Here is a 24622-nt window from a genome sequence, read left to right as displayed (position 1 = left end):
TCTTTGTCTGACTACCTTACTCATTCTTCAGGTCAGCTAAGATGGCCCTCTCTGCCCACCAGGGCTGGATTCGGTGCTTCTCCTTTATGTTCAATCACACCTGACACTTACCTCCATTGCATTGTACTGACATCGCTATTCCCGGAGATTAGAGATTCTGTGAAGACAAGAAGCATGTCTTGTTCTCTATCGAATACCCAACATTTGGCACAGTGCCTGGTGTGGAGTTGGCCCTCGATAAACATTGGTTAATAATAAATTGTAAGTCAGACCCAAGGGACTGACTGACTAGAGCTATTCTATCCATGGTCCAGGCAATTCAGTCTCTGGTTCATAGTATGTCTTGTATGCTCAGTGGGTGCTGGGGCTGAGGGAGACTTTTTAAGCATTTATTTAGAGTGGGATGTACAGAGTCCTCGGCTTATATCAGAGCCTTATTTTATACCTAACCTGGCTTCCTGAACTCCAGATTCTTGTTGCCAATTACCTACTTGACATCTCCACTTGAGTGCCTCATCAGATCTCAAATGTGCCAAGTCCAGAGTTTGATTTCCCTTCAAACGCTGCTTCTCCCCCATCACAATAAATGCTAATTCCATTTTTTCCTAGTTACTTGAAAAACCAAACTCACAGACAAACAAAAACGTGGAGTCGTCCTCAACTCCCTTTTCTCCTACTCTACACCCAATGCACCAGAAAGTCCTGTTGGCTCTATGAAATATATCCAGAATCTACGTACGCCCCTCCCTTTCCAGCACTACTTCCCTCGCTGGACCACCATCTCCCTGGCCTAGACTTCCACAATAGGTTCCTAACCTGTTCCCCTGCTTTGTCTGTTGCCTTCCCATACTCTATGAACACCATGGTAGCCAAAGTGATCCTTTTAAAACCTGAGTCACATCCAGTCACTGTTCTGCTCAAAACCTTCCATCACTTCTCACTTCCCTCATGACAAGGCCCTGCAGAGTCTTGCCCCGAGTAAACTCTCCAGCCCCACTGCCACCCTCTTCCCTGGCTCCCCCAGCGCTAGCCACACCGGCCCCCTTGCTGGTTCTCAGATCAACTTCCAACTCAACCTTTCCAAGCTCTTCCTTTGGAGTGGAATGATCTTCCTTCATATAGCCACATGACTCGCTCCACCGCTTGATTCAGGTCCCTGCTCAAAGACATCCTTATTAGAAAGAAATTCCCTCCCTAACCTATCTAAAACACACCTACTTTATTTTTCTTCATAGCACTTATTGCCACTGACAGCCTGTCTCCATCCACTTGACTATACTTTCAAGGATAGTAGAGTCTATATTTTTTAATATATATATATATATTTTTTATTGATTTCAGAGAGGAAGCAAGGGGGGGGGGGAGAGAGAGAAACATCAATGATGATAGAGAATCATTGATTGGCTGACTCCTGCATGCACCCTACTGGGGATCGAGTCCACAACCCAAGCATGTGCCTTGGCCGGAATCGAACCCAGGCCCCTTCAGTCCGCAGGTCGACATTCTATCCACTGAGCCAAACCAGCCAGGATGAGTCTTTTTTTTTTCTTTCCCTGCAGTATCTATAGCTTCTAGAACAGAAGTAGGCATTCTAGCATATACTGTAGTAGGCATTCAAGAAATAATCATGAATCAAGGGTCTACTAGGCTACCAAAAAGTTACCCCTGAACTAGGTATCTATCCACTGCTTTTGTCCCAGCTAATCCTCCAGGATTTAGCTGTCCTCCAGTGGGACATCAAGATACCAGCTGCCTAATCGTTTGCTGCTCTGCTTCTCATAACCTTAGATGAGGGATTTGTGTAACCTCTATGGTACACAGTTCTCAACACAGCTTCTACACAACCTCAAAACAGGCAACGAGTTTCCAATGAAAAAGATAATACTGCTCACTTAGAATGTGTAGCAGACTTTTTCTTTTTATAGAAGGAGGAGGAGGAGGAGGCTGGCCAGCTGGTGTGGAGGAGGAGGAGGAGGAGGAGGAGGAGGGAGGAGGAGGAGGAGGAAGGGAGAAATCACAGTGTATCCTAGCGGGCAAACATAGATCCAGCACCAATGTTACGCACTTTCACTCCAGAAGGCACCAGGCTCAGCAATTCTCAGAGAAAGTAGTTTGCAGATGTGCCTGGGGCAAATGGCATCTCTTTCTGAGCCATGAGGCTTTCCTGCAGAAGGTGGGCTTTGCATTTCCTGCACGAGAAAGAATTGATAGGTTGCAAGTAGGTTGTTCAAAGCTCCAGGGGATCCCTGGAGTAGCTTGCTTACATCTGCACAGCCACATGTTCCAGCAAACAAGCCCCCACATGCGTGAAGATATCCAGAGATACGCTCCGGTGCATAAACATCCAGATCCATACCTACTTCCTCCTGGCTCTGAAACCCTGAGTATGAACCAGAGTACATATTTGAAGGAGGAAAACATGAACTGGCTTTGGGAACATAGACCATAAAGCCCTGTGGCTCTGGGAATGAAAGAATGTGTAAGCCCAGGCAGGCTCTCTGTGCACATCTGGTTTTTCCTTTTATGCATCTGTGATTTCTGTGACACAGGAAATCCACTCTGGAGCAACCCTGTCTGCTTTCTAGTGAGCGCATAAAAAATGGGGATTAAAAGTGTGTTTATCTCACTGTTTGAGGCAGGAAGATAAAATCCAGAACAGTATCCTTTGACGATGGACCGACTCCAGTGTCACCCTCCATGGTGCCCCGGGGGAGGTGCTAGTAACTGAGACCAGAGGAATGAAGGCCGAGGGAAAATGTTCGGCGAGGGCTTAAGACTATCTAGACATGCCTCTCACTCTGAAGCAGACCAGGCACAGAAAACACCACGTGGGAAAAAATATCCGTTCAGCTCAGCCCAACAAATGCTAGGGGAGCAGTTCCCAGTCTTGCTGGGAGCTCTTCTGAGTTAGGTTTTCACACTATGGCCTCTGTAAACATAGTCTTCTCATAAGAAGTCCTAAGGGGGATGACACAGAGCTGTTAAAGAGAAAAGCATGATTAAATAAGATGAAACAGGACAGGAGACCTTAGACTCTGAAAGTAAAGCGAGAACTGGGTTACCCAGACCCTCCCCGCCCCCTAGAATGGGTGTGGGGAGCCTAAAGTCATTTCACCTACTAGATACAAGAGTTACTAGAAAACAGATCGGGGGCTATCAAGAGAAAGAGCCTGGCCAGCTGGTGTGGCTCAGTGATTGAGTGTTGACCTATGAACCAGGAGGTCATGGTCAATCTCCAGTGTGGGGAGTGCAGGAAGCAGCTGATCAATGATTCTCTCTCATCATTGATGTCTCTATCTCTCTCTCCCTCTCTAAAATCAATAAAAAAAATTTTTTTTAAAGAGAGAGAGAGGAGTGATCAAGCAAAGGCAAAAACAACCATTAAGAAGCAAAAATTGGCACAAAAGTATACGTCATGAAAGCCAACCCATACCACCCCCTATTTTAGTTTCTTGAGTTCCAATCAACACATAATTATTACTTTTCTGCCCTGTGTTTTGTGTCACTAGGTTTGCTCTTACAGCTTCTATTCTTACTTTCCCTCCCATCGCAGGGGCACCCCATAGCCCCCCCAGAGAAAGGGCTGCTGACGTTTTCTGCAGTGAACTTCCCAGTTTCATTTTTGTCCGGCGGTTCAACTTCATTCCCTCCATATTTCATTTAGTTCGCTACGCCACATAAGCTTTCTGCCATTCTCCCTCATTCTTCTGCAGGACTGAATTCCTTCCCACGGCAGCTGTGCCTGCCACAATCCAGAAGACCCAGATCCTTAGAATGCCCCAGACCCTGGTTAAACCCTGTATGGGAGCTCCTAGCAGAGGGAAGGTTGTGGTCTCGATTCCTGGTAGGGGGCGAGCAGGAGACAACCAATCAATGATTCTCTCTCATCATTGATGTTTCTATTTCTCCCTTCCTCTCTGAAATCAATAAAAATGTATTTTTTAAAAATGAAGTTCATAAGTCCATAAACCAATCAAGCAAAACCCCAAATACAAAAGCCTGTTTCTAAAAGCATTTTAAACGCTGCCAATCGTTTTATGACAATTTCTGGCTCTTCTGGATCGAATAGCAGGTGCTGCTCCCTGCTTGTGCCAGACATCGTATTGTATCTGCTGTCAACCCAGTTTCTTACATCCATCATGGGCTGGCCTCCATCACTACCCAGTGGGATAACCAGCTCCATAATACCAGTTTATAAGACACTACTGGTGTAAGGGGATTGGTATATACCAGTGATTGTCAACCAGTATGCTGCTAGAATTGTTTAAACATGTACTACCTGACTGTTTAGTGAGGGGCATTGACCTCCTTTCCCTTAGATTGTCAAGTTAAAAAAAAAATGACAACAGCTAGCACAACAATAGTTGCCCAGTGTGAATGAATCAAAATTATACTTTTTTTTTTTTTTGTCAGATCGTCAAACATGTATTTTTGGTGTGCCTCAGAACTTTAGTAACTAGTATACAAGTGCCATGAGATGAAAAAGCTGACGATCATTGACATATATAAGGAATTCCCTCTTGCATTTCAGTATAAACGATAAGGTCTGAAATTTAGCTTCTCCTTCAAATTTGATCTCTCCATGTTTAAATTATTTACTGATAAAAGTTTCTCCTCTTTTTGTAGACCTGCCTAAATTAATTTAGATGAAAAGAATGAACCCTACTTATTCTTGGTTCTCTGAAGAGAGCCAATCAAGCACTTGCCCATGAAACCCATAACCTTACCTTGAAAATATATCCAGTCACCATACTATTCTCTTAACCTACAGCTCATTCATCTTTAGGTCACCTACTGCCTTAATCCTATCTAATAAAGAGAGAATATGTTAATTGACCCTCATGCCATTGCAAAGATGGCAGCACCCACAGCCAATGAGGAGGGAATATGCTAATTGGCTGCCACGCTCTCAAAGATGGTTGGCACCCACAGCCACAGGATGGTAGCCCCCAGTCCTTTCAGCTCTACTGGAGCAGAAGGTGCAAAGCAAGGCCAGGCCCACCCGAAGGTGGGCCTTGCTGCTTCATGCACCTGCCTCTGGAGTCCCCCAGTTCCCTCAGTCCCCCAACCACCACCCAGAGCTGGTCCAAGGCTTTGGTAACCAGGGCTGGCGGAGGCTTGCACTGCCAGCAGTGGCAGCAGCAGAGATGTGATGGGGCATTGCCTTCCCCTGATTTCTGGGTCGCCTCCCACCCCTGAGGGCTCCCAGACTGTGAGAGGGGGCAGGCTGTGCTGAGGGACCACTCCCCCCCAGTGCATGAATTTTCATGCACTGGAGCCTCTAGTAATCCTTATAATACATAATACACTGGAGTAGAAATCACATGAATTAATCAAATCCTGTTCAATTACCCTTTTTCATTCTCCACCTGGGAGCACTCTGATTTTCCAATACTTGTCCTAAACATGGCCCATCTCACAATTGTCTCACTGATAAACTGCTGAATCGCCAAAACCCAAACTTTCCCATCTGACAATATAATTGATTGCCTATCAGATCACCCCTGAGAAGCTTTCATTGATTCCTGAGGGTGAGTAGAAATGGCTGGCAACTAACTGGGTTTTCAGTCAAGTTAGTGCTCAAATGTGGGCGTGAGACCTGCCATATTTAGGAACCAGATTTCTTCCTACTCCCAGACCATTCTAGGTTGTTATTCCTCTGATAGTTCTCTTCTTCCCTCCTCAGTCAAACTAAGCACCCCAAAGAAAATCTTCAAAACTCATCGGCTAATACCCTGCCAGGTTTCTTTGATAGGAGCACTAAGAGCCACACTGGCTAGAAAGTCATTGCTGCTGTGTACTTCAGCGTCCACAGGCCCCATGGCCAACATGCCCACCCACCACTTGATGAACGGAAGTTGTTGTTGTCACTATGAATTCTTCTGTGTATTAGGAAAAGGTGCCGAGGGTGAGATGCTACAGCACCTTCATTTAGCTAGAGGGGTTACAAAATGCTGATGGTCGACCTGTGAAATCTAGGTGACACAGCCAGGAGAAAAATAAATTCAATTCACAAAAAGCCTTTAAACCTGGCTGGTATGGCTCAGTGGTTAAACCCCGACCAAGAAACCAAGAGATGGCAGTTTGATTCTCAGTCAGGGCATATGCCCAGGTTGTGGGCTCAATTCCCAGAACAAGGCGTGCAGGATGCAGCCAATCATGATGTTTCTCTCTCGTCCATTTTTCTATCTTTCTATCCCTCTCCTTCCTCTCTCTGTAAAAATCCATTTTTATTTATTCTAAATGCATTTTTATTGATTTCAGAGAGAAGGAAACATCAATGATGAGATGATGAGAGAGAATCATTGACCTTCTGCCTCCTGCACGGACCCCCCCTCTCCCCGGGGGATAGAGACTGCAATCTGGGAATGTGCCCTGATCAGGGAATTGAATCATGACTTCCTGGTTTATAGATCCATGCTTAACCAGTGAGCCATGCCAGCTGGGTCTAAAAATCAACTTTTTAAAAAAGCCTTTAAAATAATGTAAGTCCTTGCCGAAGCCGGTTTGGCTCAGTGGTAGAGCATCGGTCTGCAGACTGAAAGGTCCCAGGTTCGATTCCGGTCAAGGGCATGTACATTGGTTGCGGGCACATCCCCGTTGGGGGGTGTGCAGGAGGCAGCTGGTCGATGTTTCTCTCTCATCAACATTTCTAGCTCTCTATCTCTCTCCCTTCCTCTCTGTAAAAAATCAATAAAATATATTTTTAAAAATAAATAAATTAAAAAAATAAAATAAAATAATTTAAGTCCTGATGAACCAAAAGATAGATATAGAGACAGTAAAGCAACAAGCAGACTGTCAAATTACAGTGGGGGAGGGTAGGGAGATCTGGGGGAGATAAGAGATCAACCGAAGGACTTGTATACATGCATATAAGTACAACCAATGGACACAAAACTCTGGGGAGAAAGGGCATATATGGGGGGGGGGGGGAGACAATGGTAAGATATGTACACAGATAATAATTTAATTTAAAAAAATAAGGGGAAAAAATAAAATAATGTAAGTCTTTGATGACATTCTCTTTAGAAGGAGGCCACGTAGAAATTTCATCTCACCCCACACACAATCAAGCTCCTCCAAATCCTCTTTTCATATTTCTGTCTCCAAATTCCTAACTTCCATCAACTTTGGTTTCTTTCCCTTTCTCCTTCTTCTCTCTTCCACTGGCTTACCCTTGTTTTCTTACTCCTCCTTCCCCTCTCTCTCCTCTTTCCTCAAGTGGAAAAATATGGCCTGCTCCTGACTATGTCTCTCAGTGTTGTCAAAGACCTGGCAGCTGCCTGAGCCAGCCCAGAATCCTCCTCCTGGGAGTCCGGGAGTGGCAAGGGATTGGCATTGTATACATTCAACTTTTTTTTCCTTCTTCTCAGGACAACGGTATCAGACCAGTTCCAGTCTTTCTGGTGAATTCTCAAGAAACACACACGGTGCCTCTACAGTTTTATCTCTAGATTCTTAGAGAGCTGCTAAAGGATGTCAAGGATCATCCCTCCCTGTTATCCTTGAATCACTGATCACCTTTTGCCTGGGGACCTACCTAGCTGTCCATCACCAGAATTGTTTAGGAGGAAGAATGATCTGTTAGGGACTCCCTCTATCTCTAAAACTCTGAGACGACTCCTAATGCCTCGGCTCTTTGCAGCTCAATGTCCTGTCCTTCTAATTGTTTCTTTAAAACTGACCACTCCCCTGCTCAATCTTCAGCTTTAACCAACTGAGGGAATTCTCAGCCCCTCTTTCTTTACCATTTCACTAAAAACCTCAATCTCGCCTGGCCAGTGTGGCTCAGAGTGTCAACCTATGAACCAAGAGGTCACAGTTCAATGACCAATCAGGGCACATGCCTGGGGTTAGGGGCTTGATCCCCAGAGGGAGGGGGGTGACTAGGGGGCAGCCGATTAATGATTCTCTCATCATTGATGTTTCTCTCCTCCCTTCCTCTCTGAAATCAATAAAATATATATATTTTTAAAAACCTCCATCTCATCCTCTTCATGATTCAGACCATCACAGTATCCCAAGGTGAAATGTTACCTATGCAACTTCTAACTTGGATTTGGTGAATTGTGGCCTGTTGATCACACAATAGTACGGAGGGAGAATTATGTGTTCTTCTGTCTACTCAGATTCGTGGAACTCTTGGTATGACTCATGGGAACTAGAACACTTAAGAAGTGATAGTTGTGGCCAGCACCCAACTTCCATTATTTTCTGAAGGATAAATAAATAGCACGGTGCCAAACTTATTAGTCAGGCCTCTCTTTGGAGACAAGCGACAGGAACTCAATTCATGCTAGCTTAAGCAACAGAAATGGATGTGTTGGCTCACGTAACTGGGAAATCGAGGAGTTTGTGCTGGCCACAGACACAGCCGGACCCCAGGTTTAAAGAAAGATGTCAGAGTTTGTGCTCTAAAACCTCTCATTTCTGTTTGCCCCTTCTTATGAGTCCCATTCTTTTCTCTTTCAAAAGAGCTCCCCACAATCCCCCCAAAACAACTTTTCTTCGATACTTGGGAAGACTTTTGCTGACAGCTACCAACGATGACATCCCGATTTAGTAACACCAGCAGAAAACAAATTTTTCTCTCTCATATTTATGTATCAGTTCCAGAGAAAGACTCTAATCGATTATTTGTCATTAAAATGTTCAACCTTTCGGACCACAGTTGCCAGAGGGATGGGATTCTACAATTTTGAATCTTTATTAAAGCACTGGGAATAGGACTGATGTACATAAGGAATGAATGGACGGAGAAGATTACATGTGTCTGCTCCACAGTGGGAGGGAGGGAGGAGAGGACACGTTTGGGATTCAAAGCACTTGTGTTCCTGTGCCCTTTGACTGGCCATTTGACTTCTGACAAGCCACCAGTGTCTTTTTTGAGCCTGGATTCTTCCCGAATAAAATGGCTGCGTGGTCATTACTAGGTCAACATTAAATTATAGGTTACATTGTATCTTTTTAGACACCCTGATGATTTTTCTGATAATGAAAAACTGCCTTAGCCGAGGAAGGCATTGCCCCTGTGCCCACGTCCTCTATTTTTACGCCAATACACTTATGAAACTCTGCGCTTTGGGAAGAGCTTTGCCGTCTATCACACAAGTTAGAAAACGAAGCTCACGTCGCTGGAGTGTCCTCTCGGCTAAAATTAACTTATTTGTGTAACTGTGGCCACACGCAGGCACCCAAAATATGTGACGGTGCCGCAACTGAATCATTTCCTGGATTAAGGAAAGTGGCAGAGCCCCACTGGAGAGCAACACGCACACACAGCCACCTCTCAGGCAGGGATCCCTGTGAGCACGTACGCAGAGCCTTCTCCTCTGGGGAGCCCACTCTGGGACTAAGTCCAGGCCGAAAGGATTGCGCTCGTGCACACCCTACACCAACGTGTGTGCATGTGTGCATGTGTGTGCGCGGGTGTGTGTGTGTGTATATGTGCGTGAGCGCGTGCGTGCGCCTGCAGGATGGGAGCTAGAACAGGCTAGGAAATTTAAAACACACACACACACACACACACACACACATAAAAGCCACAAAAACAACTATCCAGGGCGTCTCTAGCTGGCTCCTTCCAGGAACGCAGCGGCCTTGGCACCCCCGCTGCAGTCCCCTCCTCCTCCCCTTCTCCGCCCCTCCTGTTGCAGCGGCCCGGGAATCCAGTCCGCGTTTTCCCTCCCTCCCTCCCGCCCCGCGGGTTAAAGCTCCCCCGCCGGGAGTAAACAAGCAGCCCGAACTGGCAGCCCGTGGGCCCGCCCCTCCGCCCCGTTTCCTGCGCCAGCCCCAGCAACAGGCCCCGCCCCTCGCGACAGGCCCCGCCCCGCGCCGCCCGGCCGCCCGCCTTCTCCCGCCTTCGCCCTCGAGGCATCCGCCTGCCCTGGCCTCGCCCGGGACCGGTGCCCACTCCCCAGCCCGCCCCACCGAGCCTGCTCCCTCCGGACACCGCTCCCCACCCACCCGCGCGCCCCGAGCCCGCGCCCGGGGAGGGCTCGCGGAGCACACGTGACTCGTGTTGTGGGCGGGGCCCAGAGGGGCCGGGCGGCGGTGGAGGCGGCGGGCGGGGCGGGCCCGACCTCGCCTCTCCACTCCCCGGAGCTCGCCCTGCCCGCCCGCCCGCCCTCCCCCGGCCCGGCTGGGGCCCCGCGCTGGCCCGGCGCCCGGCGCAGCCCTAGGCCTCCCGATGACTGAGTCACCGCGCCGGCGCCTCCCCGCGCAGCCCCCGCGCGCAGCGGGCTCGCCCCCAGCTCCTCCAAGTCCCACCGGGCTGCGCCTCCTTCCCTAAGTTTCCTGCCCCGCTCCCCGGAGCTGCACACTCACCGGCCCCGGCTGCACAAACATACCCCTTCCTGCCCCCGCCTCGGGGACGTCCTCCTGCACACAGACCTATATTGTGCGGTCCTTCCACCTCGGCCTGACCTTCCCCTTACCGGAATGCCGGAGGGAGGGCCCCGGGGGGCTCCCCGGCCCAACTCCCTTCACCTTTCTGCTCCTGTAAAGGTGGGGAGACTTGGGGGTCAGGAAGGTGAGAAGATTTCCTAGCTCAGCGCCAAGAGCAGAACTCGGACCTCCTGTTGCCAGGGCCTTCTCGCTCGCTCTCTCTGCACCCGTGCCTGCCTGTCTGGGCCAGATGCACCAGCCGGACGCCTGGCGCTGCAGACTGGGCTATCCTATTAGCGCCTTCCACATTCCCCTCTCCCCCAGGGAAAATGTATCTGCCCATTCCCTTCTGTCCGTCTCAAGGCCATAGCTGGCAGAAACCCTCTACAGAGGGACAGGAAAGAGGCCGTTTCAGCTACAAGTTGGGAGAGTGGACTGCGGAGCCAGACTGAATTCCAGTCCTATCTCCACTTGCTGGCTATCTTGGACAAGCCGTTAGATTTCTCTCCGCCCCCAGTTCCTTATTTGTAAAACGGGGGGGGGGGGGGGGGGGGTTTGATAATGATAGTAACTATTTCTTAAAAGATGTGGTGAGGATTAAATGAGTTAAGGTAGGTAGTGTTTAGGACAGCACTTCCCTAGTAATAAATAAAGCCCTCCAAGCAATCGCTCTGGGCTAGTCACTGTTCTATGTTCTGTCTCTCTTTCCCGATGCCTCCCACTATATATTGCAGCCAGATTCACCTACCAGGCCAGGCTCGGCTTTGGAGGACTGAGTTCAGGGGCCAGGCAGACCGTGACAGGAAGAGCAGAGGGCAGGGTAGTCCCGTTGATGGGGACATCCCCAAGTTGAGTGCAGTACTGCTGGCTCAGCCAAGGGGAACAGGATGGATGGCGTGGTGAGAACAGAGGCCCCGGGGGTTCTGAGTTAAGCCCTTGCAAGATGTGGATGGTGGGGTACCGGGAAAGGAAGAAAGATGGGATTCAGAGAATGAAGTAAGCCACAGGGCCAAACAGCCGAGTTGGGGTGACAGAGGCATCCATCAGACAGAATGTCAGACACTCCACCAGTGCCTGACCTTTCACCTCCTGACCCCATTCAATAAATCACACAATTGATTATGGATATCTAGCTTTCCCTTGCAAGTTCCTTGAGAGTAAGCCCTGCGTTTTTGTTTACCCTTACTCTCCCCTTAGCATCTAGCTCGGTGGCTTTGGGAATAAGTGATCAGCAAATGTTTTCAATGTTCTTTCAAAGAAATTATACACGCATTTCATTGAACTGAGCCTTGGGAGGGAAAAAGGCCCTAATTTTAAGGAAAGGAATCTTAAAGAGTTTCCATATCCAAACCCTTCACTTCTAAGTTAAAGGAAACTATTTGCCTGGGGTTGTACGGCAAGTTAGAAACAGTAGCCAAGTCTCTGCCCACGGTCTGATGTTATTTCCATGACACCGTACTGAACTTACAACGCAATTGAAAGGAAAAGCAAACTCCTTAAAAGCGATAAAACAAAACGAGGCCGTGTGTGTGTGTGTGTGTGTGTGTGTGTGTGTGTGGTAAGACCTGAATGCATGGTACAAATGGGACTAGCGGTAAGAATTGAGAGCAGGGGAATCGCCAGTGGCTGGGATCACAGACAAAATGCTCACCGCCCAGAGGGGGCTTGCACTGGTCCTGAAAGATGGGAGGAACTCAGGACCATGGAAGGGAGAAAGAATTCCTGGCAGGGGAAGTGGCTTCTGTTAGCGCGTGGTGAACATTAAAAGGTCCGAGAGGAAACCAGTCGGGTGAGAAGAGAGGTAGGGTTGGATCACAGTGGGGGGAGAAATGTTTGAAGGTTAAGTTGAGGTCAGCGTTGAGGACATTTTAAATACCAGGATAAGGAGTTTTCAACTTAGTCTGTGGATAATGGGGAACCCCTGAAAATAGACACTGAGCTAGACACTGAACCAAGACAAGATACCAGACAAATCTCTGCCAACGTGGCCTGATTTGCATTTTTTTAGACAGTTGCTTGCCACGTATGTGCATTTAATCAACGTACCCCCACACGAAGGAAACCTCTACTAGCGTTGGTCTACATTTATTTCGTCTCCAAATGCCTGTGGTTTCTGTGTGGGAGCAGAGGAAGGAGAGGGAGGCGGGTGCCTGCTATAGACCCGCCACTTGCATCTGTGATCTCTCTTCTCATCTCACTGCCTTGCGGAGTGTGGGCCTTGTTGCTCCAGTAACACCCTGAGATGGTAAGTAACATTCCCAAGTAGCATTCCAGGATCAGGGAGCTAGGCAGAGGTGGCGCCAGAATTCAAACTCGGTGTTGCTGCCAAAGCCCTAACCTCCAGTCACCTGTCACGGCTCTAATGAGAAGATAGAGGCATTGTGTTCCCACTCTCAGATTCCTTCCTAGGGAGGGACCCGTGGCCCAGCGAGGCTCATATTTCTAGAAGCGCTTTCACCTCCCTGGTTTTCTATTCTTGTCTTTAAGAAAGGAGATTCCCATTTTGTGTCTTTAGAGGCAGACAAAGCTATGTTTGAATTCCATTTCCACCTCTTACTAGCTGGTGGCCCCCGGCGGGAGGATTTCCCTGAAGCGAATGAACCTTTAGCTTCACAACCCCTCCCTCACCTGCATGGGCCCCTGGCAAGCCCTCGGCCCAGTTTTCAATCTCTGATTGTGCATTATTGTTCTTAAAGGGGGTGCCAACAATTGCATAAGCTTCAGGCCCCCATAAAACCTGGATCTGCCCAAACTGGATAACTTCCATCAAGTTACTTTCTAAGACTTAGTTTCCTCATCTAAATAAAATCATTTTAAGATTGGCCCAGTAGTATAGTTGGTTAGAGTGTCGTCCAAGGCGGTGGATTCTCTCCCTGGTCAGGGCACATACAAGAATCAACCAATGAATGCATAAGTAAGTGGAACAACAAATTGATGTATTTTTTGTTTTTGTTTTCTCTCTCTCTCTTCTTTCCTCTCCTCTAAAATCAATGATTTTATCTGAAAAATTTTTAATTAAAAATAAATCCATTCTAGACTAATTTTCAAATAAAATCATTCTGGTCTACCAGCAGCCTCCAGTTGTACAAAGAGTACTAAAGATGATGAATTACTAGTAACTTGAAGAACCTGATCTGCCCTAACCTTATGCCCAAGGCAAAGTTTCACAGAAACCCTAGGCCAAAAGAAATGCCTAAAGAGTACACTTTCAATTAGTTAGATCGAAACAATTTAATTAGTATTTACGTCCTAACAATTTAGTGGTTGCTTTCAAAAATAATATTACACCAAAATTGAAAAAGACATCACTTTCCAATGCAATTTGTGCACATGTGGGGGCACCTCTCAAACCTCGGAATCAGATTGCACACAACCTCCCTCATTTCCTTTTCCCCACCCAATTTCTTTTTCACAAAGCATCCACCAAAAAGCCAACTGCCAAAACCGGTTTGGCTCAGTGGTTAGAGCATCGGCCTGTGGATTGAAGAGTCCTGGGTTCGAGTCTAATCAAGGGCATGTACCTTGGTTATGGACACATCCCCTGTGGGGGATGTGCAGGAGGCAGCTGATCGATGTTTCTCTCTCATTGATGTTTCTAACTCTCTATCCCTCTCCCTTCCTCTCTGTAAAAAATCAATAAAATATATTAAAAATAATAATAAAATAAAAAAATTAATGAATTAAAAAAAAAGCCAACTCCATTAGGGTAGGAAGGATGTCATCAAAAGGAATGTGATGCAATCGAATGCTGAAACTTTAATTAATAGCTCAGGCAGTGTGCCACCAATATCAAGTATCACTGTGTTTTCCTTCAAAATTTAAAAATATCCCGAGGTTCCCCTGGGCATTTTCTGTGGCACCTGGGGTGCCTCCACACACAATTTGGGAACCAGCGGATTAAGGAACCTGTCAGACACTATTCAGGAAGCAACCAGAGGGCAGCAGAGTTCTCTCCAGTGGATGGAAAAGAGGGAACCACTTGTACCCTCATTCACAGTTTTATCACTCAGCCCTCCATGGGAAATCTTCCTGGTACCTCTCCATTCTCTGTCGTGGCTATTTACATAACATTAATAAGCAGTAATGCTGGGTGATTGGGAGGGCTTCAGTTCTACGCCTGCTACTGGAGAGGTACAACACCTTGCCCATAGTCTCCTCTTCCCAGTCTTCTTCCAGCTATAACAGATATGAATCTACCCTCAAGTTTTCTCCTAACAAGCCCACATTTTTAGTGCACTTGATTTTAAATTGGCCTCCTAAGGAAAAAAAAAATGTTTCTTCTATTATACACATTCTGCATGCCAGGAAGCTGGGGAATGTGCCATCTTTAAATCAAACAAAAATCCATTTCACATTAGGCAAATTTATGAAAAGAGGAAAGAAAAAATAATAACAAAAAACTCGTGGAGTGACGGAAATGTTTTTTTTGTTTGTTTGTTTGAATGCAAGTCACTGCGTGTGTTCAGTTTGGGAAAATTCACCAAATGGTACACTTTTGATATCTGTATCTCTCTGTTTGCATTAATACTTATTTAAAAGGGAGTAAAGCAAACTGCAGAATCGAAACAATATATAACTTACATAACCCAAACAATCTATATATATAAAAGGCTAATATGGCAAGTGTCCCTGCGGGAGTTTGACCAGGAGCCCGGGAGATCTATCCCTTGCTATAATGTGCACTGACCACCAGGGGGTGGTGCAGAACCAAGGAAGGCCCTAGCTGGCAGCCAGAAGGCCCCAATCGCCCCTGATTGCCGGCCAAGCTTAGGGACCTTATCCATGCATGAATTTCATGCAATGGGCCGCTAGTCCTATGTAATAAAAGGCTAATATGCAAATCAGCTGAATGGTAGAACGACCAGTCGCTATGATGCACACTGACCACCAAGGGGCAGACACTCAATGCAGGAGCTGCACCCTGGTAGTCAGTGCACTCCCACAGGGGGAGTGCAGCTCAGCCAGAAGCCGGGCTCCATGGCAGCACTAAGGATGTCTGTGGCAGAGCTAAGGGGAGCAGGCCTAAGCCGGTAGTCAGACACCCCACAAGGGCTCCCAGACTGTGAGAGGGTGCAGGCGGGGCTGAGGGACCACCCTTTCCCCTCCCCCCACCGAGATGGGAGATGCAAGAAAAGCATGTGAATATACTGTAATCCCCCCTATCTGCGGTTTCACTTTCTGTGGTTTCAGTTACCCACAGCCGACCACGTCTGTAAATATTAAATGGAAAATTTCAGAAATAAATAATTCATAAGCTTTAAATTGCGCACTGTTCTGAGGAGTGTGATGAAGTCTCGCACTGTCCCGCTCTGTCCGCCTGGGACATGAATCATCCCTTTGTGTTATCCGCCCAGTATATGCCATCTGCCCAATAGTAACTTAGTAGCTATCAGACTGACTGGGAAGTACCCCAGTGCTTGTGTGTAAGTAACCCTCGTTTTATTTAATAATGGCCCCAAAGCCATTCTCAATTGTTTTATATTATTAGTTACTGTTGTTAAACCCCTTCTGTGCCTAATTTATAAGTTAAGCTTTATGTATGCATGGGGGTGGGGGGGACAGTATATGTAATGATGTTTGGGGCCATACGTTGTTTCGGCGTCCACTGGGGGTCTTGGAACGTATCTTCCCCCCCCCCCCCCCCAGCTTGTAAGGGGGGAATACTGTAGCTGGTTGCAACCTCCAGGTGCAGTGGGGAGAGTGAGGTGAATTTATGGGCCTCGGGAAGCAGGCCAGCACAATGGGGAGAATATGGTAAAATCACGTGATAACAAACCTGCAGCCATACAAGTAAACAAATGAAAAGTGGCTGCTGCTGCTGTATGTTTTGGTCCCATCAGTGCCGTGCTATGATTGTACCGACACAGTACACAAGGGTCTAAAATATAAGAAAAAGATCAGATGCTCTCTCTCCACAGTTGCAAAGGAGGGAGGAAGAGAGAGAGAAAGCAACACGCGCTACTAGTTTCAGAATGTCAAGGAATCAGACCACTCTGAGCTTCAGTTTCGTCACCTGGAAAGCGAGGGTGGTGATGGCCTAACGCTCAGAGCATGCAAGCTAGTGCTCGGCAGAGTGCCTGCTATTGTTGATTCTTAGAGAGCAGCACCCAAGATCCCTTCAGCCACTCAGACCTGGGGATTCACTTCTCCCAGGACTGAGACTGGACAGGGTCCTGAGTGGAGAGGCACTTGGTTTTCCAGGGGATGCTTCCCCCGCTACACACACTTGGCATTTTGTACTTTCCTTTATTATAGCACTCGCCCATGTAATTTTGATTTTTTGTGTGGGCTGGGGCTGAGAGTGAGGTCATTTGTATGTAGAAAGTTGCTTTTTCTTCTCTGTAATTTATTTAAAATATATTTTTATTGATTTCAGAGAGGAAGGGAGAGGGAGGGAGAGAGAGAAACATCAATGATGATAGAGAATCATTGATCAGCTGCCTCCTGCACGCCCCCTACTGAGAATGGAGCCCGAAAGCCCAGCATGTGCCCTGACCGTGAATCAAACCGTGACCTCCTGGTTTATAGGTCAATGCTCAATCACTGACCCATGCCCAGCCAGCTCTCTTTAATTTATTTTATTCTCTAAGATCCTGGTTATCCTAGGGATCCTAGATTGAAATATATTGGACATATAACATTTTGTAAGTATAAGGTGTACAACATGTTGATTTAATATTATACATTTATATATTACAACTAGAGGCCCAGTGCACAAAATTCGTGCAAGGAGCTTGGCCCTCACAGCTTGCCTCAGCCCTCGCAGCCCCAGCCTCATCGGTAAGGTTGTCCGGCTATTTGGTCTAATTAGAATATTACGCCTTTTTTTTTTTAGATTATAGATAGTATTGCCATTGTAGCATTAACTAACACCTCTATCACTACATATAATTATCGCTTCGTTTTTAAAGTGGGAATAATTAAGATCTAGTCTCTTAACAAGTTTGGCATCTATAATATACTATTGTTGTCTATAATCACTATACTAAGCACTAGAATTCAAGGACTTATTTGTCTACTAGCTGCAAGTCTGTACCCTTAAACAACATCTCTCCTATTGTCTCACCTCCCCCCTTCCCTGGTAACCACCATTCTGTCCTGTTTTTAGGAGTTTGGCTTTTCTTAGGTTCCGCATATAAGTGATACCACCCAGTATTTGTCTTTCTCTGACTTATCTCACTTACCATAATGTTCTCAAAGTCCATCCGTGTTTTCACCAATGGCAGGATTCCCTCCGTACTCATGGTTGGGTAATATTCCATCATGTATGTGTGCATCACATCTTCCATTTGTCTGGTGATGAGCACTTGGATTGTTACTGCAGGGGATTCTTTTTAAAACATAGATTTTAGAAAGAGAGAGGCCGAAAACGATTTGGCTCAGTGGATAGAGCGTCGGCCTGCGGATGAAAGGTCACGGGTTCGATTACAGTCAAGGGCATGTACCTTGGTTGCGGGCACATCCCCAGTGGGGGTGGGGGGGTGTGTGCAAGAGGCAGCTGGTCGATGTTTCTCTCTCATCATTGTTTCTAGCTTTCTATTCCTCTCCCTTCCTCTCTGTAAAAAATCAATAAAATATATTTTAAAAAAAGAAGAAGAAGAAGAAGAAGAAAAGAAAGAGAGAAAGAAACATCCATTTGTAGTTCCACTTAGTTATGCATTCATTGGTTGATTCTTGTGTGTGCCCTCACCAAGGATTGAACTGCAGCCTTGGCGTATGGGGACAACACTCTAACCAAGTGTTTCCCAAACTTCTCTCATGATGAGAATCACCTGGTGGAGTTGTTAAAACACAGATTCCTGAATCCCAACTAAGAAGTGCTAAACTAGAATTTTTGGGAACATATAGGTAAAATTGTATACTTAACTAGTGCTCTAAGACAGATTTTATATACAGAGCACTGTTAGGTATGCAATTTTACCTATATGTTCTCAAAAATTCTAGTTTAGCACTTCTTAGTTGGGATTCAGGAATCTGTGTTTTAACAACTCCACCAGTGATTCTCATCATGAGAGAAGGTTGGGAAACACTGCTCTAACCAACTGAGCATTCTGATCAGGGCCTGCAGGGGATTCTTAATAGAAATAATTAACACCGAAGCCATGATGTCTTACTGACCGGCCCCATGGGAGCCATTGCATCTGCACAGACTCAGGCTCCTAAGGGAACATACTGATATGCCTCCCCTGGCGGCCGGGAGGAGAAGGTTCTAGAGGAGAGCCTTCTGGCTGAATCCTCTTCCATTTTTAAATTACTTGGGTAGTACCGGTTTTGTTGTGGTTGGTTTGTGTTTAAAGATTTTTGTACTGATTTTTGGAGGAAGGGGGCGGGAGAGAAACATCGATGTGAGGGTGTAATATTGATCCGCTGCCTCCTGTATGCCCACCAGGGATCCAGCTGCAACCCTGGAAAGCAGAGCAGAGGTTTGGTGCCTAGAAGGAGAGAAGGGGTTACCTATTCAAGGCCCGGTGTGAATCTCTGATCAACACTCTGGCCATGTATCCAGTGCAACTGAAAAAATATATAAATTAGTTCAGAGCTTCTGAGGAACAATGTAACGTGAATCATTAAGAACTTTAAAAATATTTGTATCCTTTGGACCTTTAAAAATGAAAATGGTTACATGTTGGTCCAGCTATAGAACCCTTACAAACGTTGTTGATGTGTTCGAACCGGGAAATGTTTAGAAGACATTAAGCATAAAAAGCAAGATGCTGAATAATGTGCATGAACTCAATACTGAATTCTCTTATGTAAAGGAAAATATACATAACAACAGGAATACTGCCACATGCAACCGTGTTTGCTTGCGGGTAGTGGAATTAGGGTGCTGTTTTTGTCTAAATATTTACACTTCTCTGCATTTGCCACAGTTTATGCAGCAAGCACCTATTACTCTGATTATACGGTGGCAGAGGAAGGCTGCAACCGACCTCCAACGTCCTCCCTTTCCTTCTCAAAGCTTTTTGCTTCGGGTTCATTTCCTCCAGGCGCCTCTCTTAAAAGTTCTGAGGGCTGCACAGGGCCTGCAGGCACGTAGCCCAGCACGAGCTGCTGGAAGGAAGATTCGAGAGGCCTAGGCTAGCGGAGGAGGGCGGCGTCCGGCTGGGACTGGTTTGTGCGCCGTCTCCCCTCCCCCCCCCCCCCCCCCCCCGTTCCCTCCCTGCCCCCTCCTCCCTCCACCGCGAGTGCAGAGGAGGCAGCTCTGACTCGCCCGCCCTCCCGGCAGCTGTGCCGGGGACGCCCCTTGCAGCGCTCCGAAGGCCCCGGTGGGGCTCGCGGCCTCCTCCTGGCGCGCCGCCCGCCCCGCCGGATCGGGCCCAGCCCCGGAGCGGGAGGCCACGCGCCGGCGCCCCCGGCCCCGTCCTCTCCCCGGGCCCCGCGCCTGCGGCCTGGATGCGGCCGGCGGGACCGCGGGAGCCGAGCAAGGGGAGCGAGGCTCCTCCGGGCCTCTGGGCGCTCGAAGCCCTGAGGGCGGCTCGGACGTGCGCGGGCCCACGGAGGCCTCCCTGCGCCCCCCCTGGCGCAGCCTGCGGGCGGGGACCGCGGGGCGTGGGGGGGGGGGGGCTCCCCTGGGGCCGCCTGCCTGACGGAGAGGACGGATCGGAGGCCAGGGGGACCCGATCCTGCCCTGCGGCCTTGCCCGCTGCTCCTCCGGCCCCTTCGTGCCGCAGTCGAGCTGGGCCGGAGACTCGGAGCCACACTGCGCGCTTTGGCGCCAGGGCGGACCGCCGGGGCCTCTCCGCGTGCGCGCCCTGGAGCCGGGGCCTGCGGCTGGCTCTCCAGGGGCCCTTTCGATCCTAAGGCACGCTCAGTTCTAGGCACCAGACCAGGTTTTCTGTTGGCGCTTGCTCGGCCTCAGCCGGTTCTCGCCCCTACCCTTCTCCCCCCCCCCCCCCCCCCCCCTTTGCATGGGCTGGGGCTGGCGTTCTGCCTCTGCCTTCCTCCAGGCCAAGGCTACATCTGACTCACCAGGGGCCTTGAACTCATGAATCCCTCCTGTAAATCTCCACCGGATTCCGTAATCTCCTCCCACCACCCTCGGCCGTTTGCCAACGCACATACCCGAAGCGGAGTCACAGTTTAACTCTGCTTTGCCACTAGGACAAGATACTGGCCTCTCGCTTTCACCGACACATATTCCCTGCAGGGAAGACTGGTTTACAGTCTCTCCCTCACCCAGGACCAGCTTATGGGCAGGGCGCAGTGCAAAATGAAAATGCAGGACCTCTTGCTCAGTTACTAAGACTCTGACAGCAGGAGGCCAAGCCTGGGACTCTGCTAAGCTCAGGACCCTGTGTGTCTACCTCGGTGGTACACCCAGGATGCCCACCTTACCAGCCCCCTTCTCTATCCTCAAACCTGGGGCCGAACTTCTTCTCACCCCCATCAATGTTTATTGAATGCCTAAAAGAACAAACAGATGATCTCTTCATGTGGCTAGTTCTTAGAACGAGGGCCAGCCATCTCCTTTTAAGGCGTTTGCCCCGTGGACATGACCAGCTACTCTTTTCCTTTGGTTTCTGTCACACATTGCACCATTGGATTTCCCTCGCTCTCTGATGCACTGAAGTCCTTCGGCTTCCCTTTCTCTTCTGCTCCGCATCGGTGTGTCTTCTCAAAGGTTAGGTCCCCGGTTCCTCATGTCCCTTCTCATTTTCTTGGAGAAATTGTCCTCCCCACTTTGTGTACACCACACACCCCAGCCTTTACCTCCAGCCCAGATTGTCCTCCCAAGCCCTGGCTTTGCTTTTCTAACTCTTAGGCGACCTGGCACCTCAAAGGTGCCAAGTCAGACGTGGGATGTCTGCCTGCTTGTCCTTTCCTTCTCTCCTGCCTTGCTGCCCGTCTTCCTTCCTTCATGCTGGGAGCTGAGCAAAGAGCACACCAAACCTGGGACCCTTCTGCCCTCGCCAGTTTGGCTCAGTGGATGAAGTGTGATAAAATGTCAGCCTGCAGACCAAAGGGTCCCAGGTTTGATTCCCATCAAGGGCACGTGCTTCCGTTGCAGGTTCCTCCCCGGCCTGAGCCCTGATTGGGGCTCGTGCAACAGGCAATCAATCGATGTGTTGCTCTCACATCGATATTTCTCTCTATCTTTCTATCTCGCTTCCACTTTCTTAAGAAAAAAAAAAATTAAAAAGGAAAAAGGTGAGATTAAAAACAAACAAACAAAAAGCCACCTGGGACCCTTCTAAGCAGGGGACTCAGTACACCTGCCCAGGAGACACTGTGGTGAAGCCAGCCTTGCTGACACCCTTTCCACAGATTCACAAATACTCTAGTCCAGAGGTTCCCAAACTTGTTTGTGCCGTAGACCCCTTGCCATGTTTTTCGGTTTTGGGTAGACCCCCTACTTACCTGATATTGATTTTTTTTGTAAATTTCTAACTGTAGTGAAGTTTAGTGTTAAAATTTAATAAAAAATAATGTACCTACTTTTCTCCGGCATTCTCAAAATAACACTGATTCACTATAATTTGTATGATAAACTACCAGTTTATATTTTTTAAAATATTTTCTCAGCACTTTCCTATTCAAGATTCAGGAAACGAATGAACGTATTTTTCTCACATTCATATTTATAGACTCTATAGAGTGACGAATTGAACAAGTCGGTGCAAGTTCGAGAAGCTTTGAGACAAAAATTGGCAAGAATGTTTACTGCGCGTATGCTTGTAACAAGATGATACTGGTATATCATTATGTGCAGGTTTTTATCCTACAACTTACACAATTTTATAAACATATATAATAAATTTTTTACTTCATAGGTACTTTTATAAATAATTTATATGTTTTTATATTATAAGATAATATGATGTAAGTAAATAGGTACTATCAATGTATGTTGAGATCCACTATCGTGGACCCCCATTTTCATTTCATGGACCCCCAAATTTTTTTTTCGCTGACGTAGACCCCTTGCAGGTTGTCATAGACCCCTGGGGGTCGATATAGACCACTTTGGGAATCACTGCTCTAGTCCTTAGAGAGGGGGAGGGGAGTAACTCTACCGTGGGGAACACTGGCAGGTACCATTTTAATCAAGTCATGGAAGTTAACACCAAAGTAATGAGGTAAATGGACTTGAGATCATTGACAGGTGTGCTGTCCGATGGATGACACCATGAGAACCTCGTCACCTCTGTGATATTCCAGTTAAATGGTGCATAATCTGGGTCTAATTATGAAGAAACATTGGACAAACCCTAGTTGAGGGACAGTTTACAAAATAGCCTATGATAGTACTACTACTAAAAAAGTCGAAGCCATGTAAGGATAGGGAAATCGAGGAACGTCTCTAGATTGAAGAAGATTTTTAAAAAATCTATTTTATTGATTTTTACAGAGAGGAAGGGAGAAGGATAGAGAGCTAGAAACATTGAGAGAGAAACATCACTCAGCTGCCTCCTGCACACCCCCCTACTGGGGATGTGCCCGCAACCAAGGTACATGCCCTTGACCGGAATTGAACTTGGAACCCTTGAGTCTGCAGGCTGACGCTCTATCCACTGAGCCAAACCTGTTAGAGGGATTGAAGAAAATTTGAAAGTTGTGAGGATTGGGTGGGATATGGATCCCCTGTGGATCCTCTTGCTCTGAAGGATGTGACTGAGATGAGTCTCTGGGCAAAGGGATTAGTACAAAGGTGTTTTGTGCTATAACTTTTCTATCAGTTTGACATTACTTCAAAACTTACCATTATCTCTCCTACCCCCCACCCCATTCAAATTGGCTTCTCCTCTAAGTTTGCGTTAGTAGCAGCAACATCTTCACCCAAGTTCGAAAACATTGGTATTATCTTTGGCTCCTCTCTTTCCCCTCCCACCTCTGCCCCCACCACCGGACCACTCCCTCAGCCCTGTAAGTGCTTATTTTTAAAAATATCTCCCACACAGCCACCTTTCAAATTAAACTCCCACCGCGGTTGTGTGTGTGTTTTTATGACTTCCTACCTCACGTATCAGCTTTAAGGAGTGTCTGTGAAAAGAATTCGTATGACATAAAGTACTGTGTAAACACAAGGTCCTATTACTCCATTTGAAGTCTGGATTACGGCTGCTATCATCCACTAATCGGTCTCCCTGTCTTTTGGTTGCTGCCTTCCACAACCCATCCTATATACAGTTACCGGAGTAATCTGCCCAAGAGCACACGTTTATCCCTCTGGGCCTTGCTTCCCACGGCCCCCAGCAGGGCTGAACCCATAGTCCCTGGGAAGCCTGATGCTCAATGAGCTGAACCAAGGTGGTCTGTCCTCCTATCAAATAACCATGACCTTTTTCCAAGTCAGAGAGAAAATGAAAATGAATGGTTAAAATTTCCTCAACTTGCAAGGTTCCCCCCTGCCCCATGCTTGTTTTCCCACCGTACGTAGTAAGGATCCAGACTTGTATCTGCTAGCATTAGCAGATGACCAACTGCAGGAACAAGCAGCAACTAAATAATGACCAAGATTCCGCAAAAGCCAGATCGCACTCACTTCAGCAGCTGGGCTTTCTCACCGGCACGTGTGCTGCTCGTTGTGATGTGTAGAATGCATGTCAGTTGTATCGTCATTTTCTTTCTTAAAAAAAAAAAAATTAAAAATCTCTCTTTTGGTCGATGGAATGAAATATATCAGGATTTCAACATGAGTGAGTGAGAGAAAACACTGCCCTCCTGAATAAATACTTTGGCCTCTTGTTCAGGGTTTTTCTACCCTTATCTCTTCTACTCCCCTTCATGAATCCTTGACTTCAAAGTTGTCTAATCTCTGTTCACATTTTTTTTTTCTTTGAATAAACCATTCTATCTCTCTGGAACTTTGTCCTGGCTTATGCCTGTCCGTGCAAAGCCCATCCAGCCTTAAAGGGCCAAATCCCCTCGCTGGGATGTGCTGAACCCGCCTAACGTCCCCGCCTCTCCTGGTCCAGGGGCGAGTGCGTGGGAAAGAAAGAACAGGTTGCTCAACAGCAGTGTTCTTCAGACTTCAAAGGGCACGAGAAACACCTGGAATCTTTCACGCAGAACTTTTTTGTTTGTTCTTTGGTGAGACCACTTCACTTTCACTCTCTCTACAAATTTCAATTAAAACCGGAGAGTTTTATAACTGTAGTCATGATGTTATGCATTAGACCTGCAGACCTTTTCATTTTACACCTGGGGATTCGTACCCTTTTCCCCACTTATCCCCGTTTTCCCCAACCCCAGCCCTTGGCAACCACTTTTCTACTCTTTGTTTCTATAA

The 24622-nt window shown here is 47.4% G+C and overlaps 1 protein-coding gene across 1 annotated transcript in view; it reads right to left on the bottom strand.

Moving 5' to 3' along the window:
• ZNF395 (zinc finger protein 395) overlaps positions 1-10514 on the bottom strand; it is a 59358-nt gene extending 48844 nt beyond the window's left edge. The window contains exon 1 of the mRNA XM_084886419.1: positions 10492-10514. The gene's annotated coding sequence lies outside the window, so the exon portion shown is untranslated. The remainder of the gene's footprint in view (positions 1-10491) is intronic.
• Between the last annotated feature and the right edge of the window lie 14108 nt (positions 10515-24622).

The sequence above is a fragment of the Pipistrellus hanaki genome, assembly GCF_964339955.1.
Source record: "Pipistrellus hanaki genome assembly, chromosome: 5".
NCBI classification, from domain to species: Eukaryota; Metazoa; Chordata; class Mammalia; order Chiroptera; family Vespertilionidae; genus Pipistrellus; species Pipistrellus hanaki.
Note: the sequence above shows the minus strand (reverse complement) of the source record. Positions and strands in the feature narration are given on the sequence as shown.